The 14,385-nt window shown below is 44.9% G+C and overlaps 1 protein-coding gene and 1 non-coding gene across 5 annotated transcripts in view; both read left to right on the top strand.

Moving 5' to 3' along the window:
* The window catches only part of LOC126481601 (dual specificity tyrosine-phosphorylation-regulated kinase 4), a 647,996-nt gene that overhangs the window by 526,210 nt on the left and 107,401 nt on the right, over nucleotides 1-14,385 (top strand). The gene's annotated exons all lie outside the window — the stretch shown is intronic.
* On the top strand, nucleotides 5,571-5,645 carry Trnas-cga (transfer RNA serine (anticodon CGA)). The gene has a single exon. It is a non-coding gene; the product is annotated as a tRNA-Ser (tRNA).

Genomic DNA, 14,385 nt, shown 5'->3' with positions numbered 1-14,385 from the left:
ACAATCCTCAGTATGCACTTACTATCACCTGGTGCCTGGCAGTGTATGTCTACATCTACACCTACATACATACTCCGCAATCCACTATACGGTGCGTGGCAGAGGGTATCTCGTACCACAACTAGCATCTTCTCTCCCACAACTAGCATCTTCTCTCCCTGTTCCACTCCCAAACAGAACGAGGGACAAATTACTGCCTATATGCCTCTGTACGAGCCCTAATCTCTCTTATCTTATCTTTGTGGTCTTTCCGCGAAATGTAAGTTGGCGGCAGTAAAATTGTAGTGCAGTCAGCCTCAAATGCTGGTTCTCTAAATTTCCTCAGTAGCGACTCACGAAAAGAACGCCTCCTTTCCTCCAGAGACTCCCACCCGAGTTTCTGAAGCATTTCCGTAACACTCGCGTGATGATCGAACCTGCCAGTAACAAATCTAGCAACCCGCCTCTAAATTGCTTCGATGTCCTCCCTCAATCCGATCTGATAGGGATCTCAAACGCTCGAGCAGTACTCAAGAATAGGTCGTATTAGTGTTTTATCAGCGGTCTCCTTTACAGATGAACCATATATTCCTAAAATTCTACCAACGAAACGAAGACGACTATCCGCCTTCCCCACAACTGCCATTACATACTTGTCCCACTTCATATCGCTCTGCAATGTTACTCCCAAATATATAATCGACGTGACTGTGTCAAGCGCTTCACTACTAATGGAGTATTCAAACATTACAGGATTCTTTTTCCTATTCATCTGCATTAATTTACATTTATCTATATTTAGAGCTAGCTGTTATTCTTTACACCAATCACAAATCCTGTCCAAGTCATCTTGTATCCTCCTACAGTCACTCAACGACGACACCTTCCCGTACACCACAGCATCATCAGCAAACAGCCGCACATTGCTATCCACCCTATCCAAAAGATCATTTATGTAGATAGAAAACAACAGCGGACCTACCACACTTCCCTGGGGCACTCCAGATGATACCTCACCTCCGATGAACACTCACCATCGAGGACAATGTACTGGGTTCTATTACTTAAGAAGTCTTCGAGCCATTCACATACTTGGGAACCAATCCCATATGCTCGTACCTTAGTTAGGAGTCTGCAGTGGGGCACCGAGTCTAACGCTTTCCGGAAGTCAAGGAATATGGCATCCGGGCATCCGTCTGATACCCTTCATCCAAGGTCCGCAAGATATCATGTGAAAAAAGGGCGAGTTGCGTTTCGCAGGAGAAATGCTTTCTAAAGCCGTGCTGAGGCATGGACAGCAACTTCTCTGTCTCAAGGAAATTCATTATATTCGAACTGAGAATATGTTCGAGAATCCTGCAACAAACCGATGTTAAGGATATTGGTCTGTAATTTTGAGGATCCGTCCTTCTACCCTTCTTATATACAGGCGTCACCTTCGCTTTTTTCCAGTCGCTCGGGACTTTACGATGGGCAAGAGATTCGCGATAAATGCAAGCTAAGTAAGGAGCCAATGCAGTAGAGTACTCTCTGTAAAACCGAATTGGAATCCCATCAGGACCTGGCGATTTATTTATTTTCAACCCATACAGCTGCTTCACAACCCCAGGGATGTCTATCACTGTGTCCTCCATACGGGAATCTGTACGAGACTCAAACGACGGTATGTTTGTACGATCCTCCTGCGTGAAAGATTTCTCAAATGCTAAATTTAAAATTTCAGCTTTCGTTTTGCTGTCTTCCGTTGCCAGGCGCGTAAATTGTGTTGCACGCCCCACATCCCTTGAGAGTGTGTGGATTCCGGCCGACAGCACGGGTGCTCGGAAGACGAAAGAATTTGTCATACGTTGAGCTTTTATTGAAAGGCGAATCTGAGAGCTGTTTCCAAATGAGCGCTGGGGCAACGTGCCTTGCTCTAGAATGCTAACCAGCTACGCGGGAAAGGAAGTAAAGCCAGCGGGTACGTGGAAGCGACGGCAGGCGCTGCTGGAATTCGCGTTCCAGGGAGGGTCCGGGAGCGCCAGTTGGAAGGAGCGTTCCACTCGCTTAACGGCACCCGTTCCTATTTAAGGACGTCCAAGGTGAATGGCATCGGCTGCGAGCGGCATAAAGGCGAACGACTCGGAGGTCAGTATCGTCGCCGCGCCGGTGGGCGACGAAAGGAGCCGATAATTCCGCGTGAAATTATGTCCCGGCGAGGAGACTGTTATTTGCGTTCCGCCAAGTTTTTCTCTCTTTACACGAGCCTCTTAAAAACGCGGAGGAAACTGGAATTTGGAGAGCGAAGTTAGTTATCGTGCGTTTGTTACGGTGCCCGCTTCGAGGTCATTAGAACTGGTCAAGAACCGGCGTTGTTACAGCGGCCATTCGAACGTTCGAACGGTGAGACGTAGGGAAACAGTTCAGTAACTCCAAGACAACAATGTATCTTCTTAAGATGTAGCCTAAAGAAACGCAAACCTATATTTATAGCATTAATAGATGTTGAGAGAACTTTTTACGATGTTGACTGGACTATCCTCTTTGAAATACTTAAGGAAGCAGAGATAAAATACAGGGAGCAAAAGGTTATTCAGAAACTGTACAATAACCAGATGACAGTTTCGTCACAATTGTGCACTGCCGCGTTATCTTGTAAAATAATAAATTGTACCGAAATTTCGGCCGGTTGGACTTTGCGCTGAGGAAGGCTGCTGCAGCTCGATCGTTACGTAGGTAGGCTACATTTTCGCACATCATAACATAATGCTTCAATACACCCACAACACTTTTAATGAGATTAACACCGGCCGCGAAAACCTATGCATTTCTATCGCGCTGCAGCTGTAAAAGTCGAAAGACATGAAAGAAAAGCAGTATTTGTAAAGGGAGTGAGACAGGTTTGTAACGAGCCTATCCACCACGTTATTCAATCTGTGCACTGAGCGAGGCGTAAAGTAAACGAAAGGTAACTTTGGAAAGAGTAACAAAGTTCGGAGAGAAAAAATAAAAACTAAGGTTTGCTGATGACATCGTAATCAGTAAGAGGCAAAAAAGGACTTAGAAGATCAGCACAACTGGATAGTGTGTCGAAAAGAGGATATGAGATGAACTTCAATAAAAGTAAAACAAGAGTAACTAAGTCTACCAAAATTAAGACAGCTGTTGAGAGAGGCAATTAGATTAGGAAATCAGCCGCTAAAAGTAGCAGATGAGTTATGCTATTTAAGCTGCGAGGTAACTGCCGGTAGGCGAAGTAGAGAGTTTTTATAATGTAGACAGGCAAGAGTAACAAAAGTGTTTCAGGAAAAGAGAAATTTGGTAACGTCCCATAATAGTGGTAGGAAGTCTTTTCAGGAAGCAACAGCCGAGAGTATAACTTTACGCGGAAGTTAAATGTCAACAATAAGCAGCGTAAGCGAGAAGAGAATAGAAGCTTTTTGAAATGTTGTACTACAGAAGGGAGCTGAAGATTAGATGTGTAGATAGGATGACTGATGAAGAGTTACTGAATCGAACCGGGGAGAAAAGAGCGTTACAGTTTGACTAAGAGGAGACGACACGTCCTGTGCCGTTACGGAGTAATCGATTTGATTACGTGTGTGTGTGTGTGTGTGTGTGTTCTCAATGGAGAAACGTCTACAGACGTTAAAGTAACCTCTGGCGTGCCACAGGGGTGTGTTATGGGACCATTGCTTTTCACAATATATATAAATGACCTAGTAGATAGTGTCGGAAGTTCCATGCGGCTTTTCGCGGATGATGCTGTAGTATGCAGAGAAGTTGCAACATTAGAAAATTGCAGCGAAATGCAGGAAGATCTGCAGCGGATAGGCACTTGGTGCAGGGAGTGGCAACTGACCGTTAACATGATGTAATGTATTGCGAATACATAGAAAGAAGGATCCTTTATTGCATGATTATATGATAGCGGAACAAACACTGGTAGCAGTTACTTCTGTAAAATATCTGGGAGTATGCGTACGGAACGATTTGAAGTGGAATGGCTCTGAGCACTATGGGACTTAACTGCTGTGGTCATCAGTCCCCTAGAACTTAGAACTACTTAAACCTAACTAACCTAAGGACATCACATACACCCATGCCCGAGGCAGGATTTGAACCTGCGACCGTAGCAGCAGCGCGGCTCCGGACTGGAGCGCTTAGAACCGCACGGCCACCGCGGCCGCCTGAAGTGGAATGATCATATAAAATTAATTGTTGGTAAGTAGGGTGCCAGGTTGAGATTAATTGGGAGAGTCCTTTGAAAATGTAGTCCATCAACAAAGGAGGTGGTTTACAAAACACTCGTACGACTTATACTTGAGTGTTGCTCATCAGTGTGGGATCCGTACCAGGTCGGGTTGACAAAGAAGATAGAGAAGATCCAAAGAAGAGTGGCGCGTTTCGTCACAGGGTTATTTGGTAACCGTGATAGCGTTACGGAGATGTTTAACAAACTCAAGTGGCAGACTCTGCAAGAGAGGCGCTTTGCATCGCGGTGTAGCTTGCTGTCCAGGTTTCGAGAGGGTGCGTTTCTGGATGAGGTATCGAATATATTGCTTCCCCCTACTTATACCTCCCGAGGAGATCACGAATGTAAAATCAGAGAGATTCGAGAGCACACGGAGGCTTTCCGGTAGTCATTCTTCCCGCGAACCATACGCGACTGAAACAAGAAAGGGAGGTAATGACAGTGGCACGTAAAGTGCGTTCCGCCACACACCGTTGGGTGGCTTGCGGAGTATAAATGTAGATGTAGAAGTAGATGAGTGGACTGGTTTACGGAGAGTCCCCACTTGGACCAAATGCAATATATTTGGGATGAGTTAGAACTCAACTTCGTTCCAACCTACACCGTCAAAATCACTACATTCTCCACTTTCACTATTGAGAAAGAATGGGCTGCTGTTCATCTGCATATGTTCAGACACAGCATTGAAAGTGTCACCAGCATAGTTGAAGCCGTCTTCAAGGCGAAGAGTGGACAGACATGGTATTAATGTCGATTTTAGGCGCCCACATGCTTTTGATTATACAGAGTCCCCGCCCCAAGGCCAGGACAGCTGCTCAGAGCCCGTCCGACCCTCTGCCGTGGTAAACTGTGAGCAGCATACCGGTTCCAGAATGAGATTTTCACTCTGCAGCGGAGTGTGCGCAGATATGAAACTTCCTGGCGGATTAAAACTGTGTGCCGGGCCGAGACTCGCTCTCGGAACCTTTGCCTTTCGCGGGCAAGTGCTCTACCAACTGAGCTACCCAAGCACGACTCACGCCCTGTCCTCACAGATTTACTTCTGCCAGTACCTCGTCTCCTACCTTCCAAACTTTACAGAAGCTCTCCTGCGAACCTTGCAGAACTAGCACTCCTGAAAGAAAGGATATTGCGGAGACATGGCTTAGCCACAGCCTGGGGGATGTTCCCAGAATGAGATTTTCACTCTGCAGCGGAGTGTGCGCTGATATGAAACTTCCTGGCAGATTAAAACAGTGTGCCGGGCCGAGACTCGAACTCGGGTCCTGCAAGGTTCGCAGGAGAGCTTCTGTAAAGTTTGGAAGGTAGGAGACGAGGTACTGGCAGAAGTAAAGGCGTGAGGACGGGGCGTGAGTCGTGCTTGGGTAGCTCAGTTGGTAGAGCACTTGCCCGCGAAAGGCAAAGGTCCCGAGTTCGAGTCTCGGCCCGGCACACAGTTTTAATCTGCCAGGAAGTTTCAGCATACCGGTTGTTGGGTGTTGGGTGCTTCGTGCTGGGTGCTAGGTGCTGGATTCTGGGTGTTGGGTGCTGGGTATTTGTGTACCGGGTGATTAGGTGCTGGGTGCCGCGGTTTTGGGTACTCCGTATTGGCTACTGAGTGCTAAGTGTTGAATGCTGGGTTGTGAGTGCCAGGTACTGAGCGTTGTATGCTGGGTGCTGGCACCGCCGGGGTGGGAAGACGGGCGGCGACAGCGCTGGCCGGCGCCCAGCGTGAATGGGAACCGTCGGCTGGCTGGTCATTTCCCTTTCGAATGAGCCGTTCTGCATTCCGGCCGTCTGCGCTCCCGCGTGGGCCCGAGCAAGGCCGCCGCGCCGCCAAACCAGTTCCTCCTGTCCTGCCCTGTCGCCGTCTGCGCAGCCTGCCGCCGCCGATGAGTATTCTGACGCGCTAATCGTCCGGGCTGATCTCCAAAACAAAAGCATCAACGTCTCCTTCTTTTCTTTTCTTTGAATGAACGGCATTTCGCCCAAGGAGAATAGTGACTGGCGTATTGTGACGAGCCAGTTGCTCGGCCACCATTGACCAGACGTTTGCAGTTGCTCAGAGATCTGGAGAATGTGCTGGCCAGGGCAGCAGTTGAACATTTTCTGTATCCAGAAAGGCCCGTAAAGGACCTGCGACATGCGGTCGTGCATTATCCTGCTGAAATGTAGGGATTCGCAGGGATCGAATGAAGGGTAAAGCCACGGGTCGTAACACATCTAAAATGTAACGTCCACTGTTCAAAGTGCCGTCGATGCGAACGAGAGGTCGCCGAGACGTGTAACCAATGGCACCCCATACCATCACGCCGGGTGATACGCAGGTGTGACGATGACGAATACACGCTTCCAATGTGCGTTCACCACGATGTCGCCAAACACGGATGCGACCATCATGATGCTGTAAACATAACCTGGATTCATCCGAAAAAATGACGTTTTGCCATTCGTGCACCCAGGTTGGTCGTTGAGTACACCTGTGTGTGATGCGGCGTCAAGGGTAACCACAGCCATGGTCTCCGAGCTGATAGTCCATGCTGCTGGAAACGTCGTTGAACTGTTCGTGCAGATGGTTGCTGTCTTTGCAAACGTCCCCATCTGTTGACTCGGGGATCGAGACGTGGCTGTACAAACCGTTACAGTTATGCCGATAAGATGCCTGTCGTCTCGACTGCTAGTGATACGAGGCCGTTGGGATTCAGCACGGCGTTCCGTATTACCCTCCTGAACCTGCCGATTCCATATTCCGCTAGCAGTCATTGGATCTCGACCAACGCGAGCAGCAATGTCGCGATACGATAAACCGCAATCGCGATACGCTACAATCCGACCTTTATCAAAGTCCAAAGCGTGATGGTACGCATTTCTCCTCCTTACACGAGGTATCACAACATTGTTTCACCAGGCAACGCCGGTCAACTGCTGTTTGTGTATGAGAAATCCGTTGGAAACTTTCCTCGTGTCAGCACGTTGTAGGTGTCGCACCGGCGCCAGTCTTGTGTGAATGCTCTGAAAAATTAATCACTTGCATATCACAGCATCTTCTTCCTGTCGGTTAAATTTCGCGTCTGTAGCACGTCATCTTAGTGGTGTAGCAATTTTAATGCCCAGTAGTGTACTTTTAGTTCTTATAAGCTGACTAGAAAGAACCGCTTAACATAAATATTGCCGAATACTCTAACTGTTCCAGTACGAAAGACATACTGGGAAAAAGTGCGTTTCTGGTCATCATATTTTGAACAGGCCTATATTCTGAAAAGCCATTTATAGCAACTGCGCACCGTACTGTCTGACTTTCCTCTAAAAAAAAATTCTTCAATATCATTATCTATTATCCTGAACTGACGCGATAAAAAAAATTGCGTGATCAAATAGTGCAGGCTTTCGCGGCTGGTATTTGGCAATTAGTCAGACTTACGTGAGTCAGTGACGAACACAAAGCAACGTCTGGCGTTGTAAAAAGTTTTAAACGAGTCTTCTTTTGTCAAGGCGACAGCAATTGTGGACTCCGGGTTTTCTGGCTTACAGCTTTCCTACCTCCAGCACTCGCCAATCCTCCCCTTCGCTGGAGGACGCATCTGTGTGGCAACTCGTAAACTCAACATGTAATAGATTTTTTTCAAAACAATTAAAAATATAATTTTCCCCTCTTGCAACCTTATCCCATTACTTAGCAAGTATTTTCGTCAGATCATCTTAGTACTTCGTTTTAAGTTAACACTTTGCCGGGAAATAATGAAGAGAATGTATGGCGAATATAATCAGACCAATACGTGCTATAACAGGAAAAACGAGAAAAAACTATGTTAAAATCTTAAACACCCAAAAAATTTTTTTACATATTTTTCTTGTGAGTGGTTCGTGTCTATTGGTCAGGGACGGCATTTGCTGAGCGAAACGTTCATTACACGCGGTCTCAAGATAAGCTCTATAACAACAACCAGACAATTACATCCGTATAACTAAAAGTGCCTTGTTTCCCCTGCTCTTACTGTAACGCTGTACGCGCGCATCCTGTGCATCTTGTAAGTATGTTGCAGTGTAGGCTGTGCTGAGAAATAACTGTTAAGGACAATATTCGGCCGGCCGCGGTGGCCATGCGGTTCTAGGCGCTGTAGTCCGGAACCGTGCGACTGCTACGGTCGCAGGTTCGAATCCTGCCTCGGGCATGGATGTGTGTGATGTCCTTAGGTTAGTTAGGTTTAAGTAGTTCTAAGTTCTAGGCGACTGATGACCTCAGATGTTAATTCCCATAGTGCTCAGAGCCATTTGAACCATTTGACAATATTCGATACGTCGCCCCGTTTCCGAGCTATTGAGCATTGAAGATAACCAATCAGGCTGTTGCGCGCGCAAATTCAAGCGACCTGCCAGATAACAATTAGTGTCAGGCGTTCTCACAGCGCACGACACTGTTCCGCCTTTGGCTCGGGTTTGATCCTTACGACCGTCCCCTGTCCAATTTTTGTATCGCTCTCTAGTTCGGTTTTAGGAAACAAAACGACGAGCACGTTTGGTTACACCGTCTCTGGTGGGCCACTTGAATCTGCGCGCGCAACGGCCTGATTGGCTAACTTCAATGCTAGTCAAATCGGGAACGATACAACGTATCGAATTTTTTTTCTTAACGTTTACTTCACAGCGCAGCCTAACCTCCAACACTCTTCCAATGTTTTCAGACTGTTTATGACCACCCTGTATAAGACATATCTTTAAATATAAAAGCCATAAAACATATCAAACTTACATTGGAAATTCTAACAGTTATTCTGCTTCTTCTTTCTGCGAGTTTTCTGCATCATGTAGTTGCTCTCGCATCCAACTTTCCATCTCCTTCTATGTAGCAGTCCTCCTTTTGTGTACGTCTGTCCTGCGTCGCAAAAAAATGGTTCAAATGGCTCTGAGCACTATGGGACTTAACAGCTGGGGTCATCAGTCCCCTAGAACTTAGAACTAATTAAACCTAACTAACCTAAGGACATCACACACGTCCATGCCCGAGGCAGGATTCGAACCTGCGACCGTAGCAGTCGCGCGGTTCCTGACTGCGCGCCTAGAACCGCGAGACCACCGCGGCCGGCTCCTGCGTCGCACGCCTCGCTCCGTCCTTCCAATGTAGCCGCGGTCATCCTCCTTATTTGTGTCATGGAGATCTCCAGCACCATATTTTAGAAGGCCATTTTCCCTCTAGAATTCTTCTATGATGTCCATGCCGGGTTAGGAGTTTGTATAAGCTAATAGTTATTTGTTATAGGCTTCATAAACATAAAGGGCAAATCGTTAAAATAGTGAAACGACATTTAAGACAGACTATGAAAACGAGTCATAATCTCCGAGTGGGCTCTGATGTCAAGAGAGGCTTGTTGTTCTATGAAATCACTTTCTTTCGATTAAGAAGGATTTGAAGAGAACGTATAGTAAGTTAAAATTTGAATCAATTCACTCCAGAAAAAATTAAGTCATGTCCCGATTTGAAAACGGCGGCCGGATTCTTGGATAATGGTCCATGGAATTTTCGATGTGTGTGAATTCCTAAGGGACCAAACTGCTAAGGTTATCGGCCCCTAGACTTACACACTACTTTACGGTGTAGTGAAACGACGCGTGTGACTCAATGGTTTTTGTTTGAAATATGACCATGTGCAGACTTCGTCACCAACGTCGTTTACAGAACACTTCAAAAAAATTATTAAAATTCTTTTAAAGTTCTCTATAAAGATTCTTGAACGAAGCTGTAATTAAAACAAATTCAGTTGAGTCGTTTGTGCAAAATTACGTCACTCAGTCCAACTGGTTTGCACAAACTTTTGAAATTTAGATGTCGTTAGTTTCTTCTTGGAAATTATATTCTTGCAAGTTATCTTATTTTTCCCATATTAAAATCAGACTGTAAAACCTTTAAGATTCAAAAAATCGAAATCAAACTCTTCTGAAAATTAATAGCTTGGAAAAATTCAGTAATAATTCTTCCTCAGTATAACTCTTCATAAATAATTCTCGAACACATATTTAAGCTTTAGAGCATACACTGTTTTATTGTCTTCGTATATGCTACATACAGATGTGAACATCAGACTCTACAAAACAGAACTGAACAAAATACAACATGAACTAAACATACTGTGACGTCATTACAACGGAAAATTACAAATTTTTATTTATTTCAATGTTGGAGATCGACGCAACAAACTGGTCACAGGATCTTCTGCTGCTCTTTGGCCGTTGACCCGCGACGTCTAGTGGCCAGCAATTTTCTTTCTGGTTCCGGCAGTGAAGTCGCCGTTTCCGCGAGTCGCGCTGCTCTCTCCAAACATGAAACATACAGAGCAAAAATACAAAACTTTAAATATTTTACAAACATAACAAAATATTACAACTTATGCTAAGAACAACACCCACACCCATGCCCGAGGGAGGACTCGAACCCCCAGCGGGAATTTTGGAATCCAATTGGCAGATATATTCGTATATGGAAATATGAAACACATTAGTCACAAGAAAAATATCAGCTGTTATGGATTTCCGGAATGACTCAAATCAGCACGTGTAATGTAGACCTCTAGTGAAGTTGTTGCAGGAAATCGTTTAGACACGTCAGACGGAAAACTCGAGGCTGTGTAACACCCAGGAAACAGATGGCGGCCGGCGTGGAAAGCCCGTGAGCACGACGTCGAAAATACAACGGTGTTCTCCAGGCCGCGTGTGGAAGCAGGGGGACACGGTAGCGCACGTAAATAGGCGGTCGTCTGCTCCCCGCCTGCCTACTGCTTGTCCTGATTCTGGGTCTAGCGCGACGTACATCACAGGCGCTCAGGTAGCAAAACATTAGGAACGGCAACGCGCTCGGTGGCTAACTTAGTGGGTTATCTGAATTTTCTCCTACATCGGGGCTTGGGTATTAAAGTACTTTCCTCCACAACCTCGCTATTCGACATTGTTGTTGTCGAATGTTTGCATAAAATGGTAAAAGTATTCTGTATTTCATCGATCTTTCGCATTATTTCACCATATTTGTTCTAATAAAGCTGAAGATACAGAATATAAAGGTATCTTCACTAGCAGCTTCTTTCCACACTGTAATAATTTGCTCTAGTTCCTTAACAGGTAGCATACCCATACATCAGAAGTCAGACATTTGCATAAAAGTCATAATAATGTATCAAAAACATTTTATAATGACATCACTTCGAGAATTGGCTCACTTTTAGCGAAGTGGAGGAACTAAACTTGATAGATCAAATAAACATATAACTTTTCTGTATAAACATTACCAAGGACCATACGTTTCTTCATCAATTTGTGTGTCTGTGCAAACCTGGTCTTGTGAAGACTGAGAGAAGTGAAAATAAAAAAAAAGTCATCAGAATAATGAGACTAGAATACATTTCACAATCAAAGTAGTGTGGTCACATATGCTCAACGTACGAATTGCGAACTGTAATTTATCTTGCATGTAGCAGCTTCGAACAGCACTCGAAGCTTCGTTGTAACATGAAGATTGGTATATCCCTGTACTGGCTATGTCCTTTAAAATTGACGCGTTTGGGTTACGCTATCTGAATCTTTCGGTATCTTCTTTGTTAACAGAGTGTTAAAGAAGTCATTCTTATTTTCTGAGCATCTAGCAAAATATCATACGAGAACGAGATTTGTTCCTGCTCCTGCAAGTGAGTAATTGGGAAAACGAACTTGCGTTTAAAATCTGCTTGTGCAAATTTTAATCAATGATAAAGTCGAAGGCCCTTGACGTCTCTGGTTTATTGGAGCGTAGATGCTGATACTCTTGAAGTGATGGCGTCCACTGCTAGATGGTCTTTTGTAGGTACCAAACTGTTATCATCGGTCAGTGGGAACTGTTTGAATAAAATTGAACTCGAGGAGGTCATGGAACATTCATTCGCCTGGTAAGTCAGCATGCAGTCCCTCATGAAATTCGACCTAATCTGTGTTAAAAAAAAAAAACTGAATAACACTTTCAGCAGAACTAACTGCACACCAGACGAACAACCAGTGCAGAGATCATTGAACATGGGCAGTAGTTAATTCTCGAGAAGAAACCGCAGTGACGGTTGTCGAAGAGTTGTGGTTGGTTCAAATGGCTCTGAGCTCTATAGGACTTAACATCTGAGGTCATCAGTCCCCTAGACTTAGAACTACTTACTAAGGACATCACACACATCCATGCCCGAGGCAGGATTCGAACCTGCGAGCGTAGCAGCAGCACGGTTCCGGACTGAAGCGCCTAGAACCGCTCAGCTACCGCGGCCGGCGAAATGGCTAAAGTACTTCAGTTTTCGTACTATATTTATCCCCGCGGCTCATACTAAGTCACATTATTGACCATACGTACTTCATCTTCTTTTTAAAAGTGACTGTACATTTTCATAATTTTCTGACGTAACGGCAGTGTCATAAAAACAAGCTCGCATTTACTTCCAATTTCCACTCACAGTTCATTTCGTACATTATCCTTTCAGGATTCAAGTCAATCAGCAGTGTAGATAAAATGAAAAACTTACAGTTTTCATTTCCTTTCTTTTTTTAACACTTGCAAGTGTTTGTGCATTGTTACCACTTGGCGACTGTAAATACTGTAAAATCTTTTGATTTTCTTCGTGTCAGTCCTAATTTCAAGGGACTTACATTCTTGATGAAATGTGGCGTCATCACAGTGAAAGACACAGCGATGCAATGTGTAGAATTTATAACAGTATTCGAGCGCAAAATTTTTTCTTTTGTTTCATATGATCATCATCTTGCTAAACTGGTATGTAAAACATAAACAGACTTTTTAAGTTTTGTATTCTACAAAAGAATTTACATTCCCTTTTTTACTCTAAAATACACTGTTAACGCATTGGGTGGGGGATGGTTGGAATTCTACAAAAGAATTTACTTTCCCTTTTTTACTCTCAAATACACTGTTTACGCAATGGGTGGGGGATGGTTGGAATTCTCGACCGATCATCCAGATATAGGTTTTGCACCGTGTTGCTTAATCTGTTAAGGTGCATTCCGGAATGTTTCCTTTGAAAAGCACACGAGTTAAGTCCCATAAGATTTCACACACATTTGAACATTTTTTTTTATCTTCTTCCTCGTCCTTCTCCGACCGCAGTTATTACTCCTTATCCAATTACCTCGACGTCGACGGGACCATTTTCAAATGCCCGCATCTCGTGGTCGTGCGGTAGCGTTCTCGCTTCCCACGCTCGGGTTCCCGGGTTCGATTCCCGGCGGGGTCAGGGATTTTCTCTGCCTCGTGATGGTTGGGTGTTGTGTGATGTCCTTAGGTTAGTTAGGTTTAAGTAGTTCTAAGTTCTAGGGGACTGATGACCATAGATGTTAAGTCCCATAGTGCTCAGAGCCATTTGAACCATTTTCAAATGGTAAATTCATATCCAGAAGCGTCCTAGAAGTCCAGTAGTTTTCGTTCTATCCTTACTTGTTATTCGGGGTAGCAATCTGTGCTGAAAAGCGGGACCAGACATACGCGAAATTAAAGGAAAGTTCCTACAGATAAACTAGATACAGGCGACTACGAAGCTTAACACCTTTAAACTAGAAATAATGACTGTGGCGCAAACGACAGCTTCACGTAACGAGCGACGACTTTGCTCGGCCGGATCTGCGTGCCGAGTCCCACGGTAGTCAAAGTGGGGCACAAATTCCGCAACCTCACAGCCACTGAAGCATGTTCTGCCGCAATGAGTCGATTGCGATTGGCACTGCACGAACTGACTGGTTCACGACCATTATGAAACACGACACACGTGGCGCAACCTGCATTGTGTCCCGCGAGGCATAATAAATACACGTCTCCGATCGCCCTTGTCGGCCTGTCGGCTCATCGCCTACGCACAAGTAATGTCCCAGTTTTTCGTCTTGATGTATTCAGTTCTATCAGAAAGTATCACGTTGAAACGATCAATACAGTTTTATTTTGCTCTAGCACGCCACGGGCACCCTGTCAACCACATACCAAGCACTAATTATTGCTAATACTGACCGATGAACATGACTCTGTTATGAATGTTGGTTGTGTTACCTCTTGGATACAAATCCGTCCATCTATCAGGTTAAAACGTTATATTTGACAAACGTTATCGATACTCCAGAATGAGATTTTCACTCCGCGCTGATATGAAACTTTCCTGGCAGATTAAAACTGTGTGCCGGACCGAGACTCG

Source organism: Schistocerca serialis, chromosome 5 (assembly GCF_023864345.2).
Source record: "Schistocerca serialis cubense isolate TAMUIC-IGC-003099 chromosome 5, iqSchSeri2.2, whole genome shotgun sequence".
In the NCBI taxonomy this organism is placed as follows: domain Eukaryota; kingdom Metazoa; phylum Arthropoda; class Insecta; order Orthoptera; family Acrididae; genus Schistocerca; species Schistocerca serialis.
Note: the sequence above shows the minus strand (reverse complement) of the source record. Positions and strands in the feature narration are given on the sequence as shown.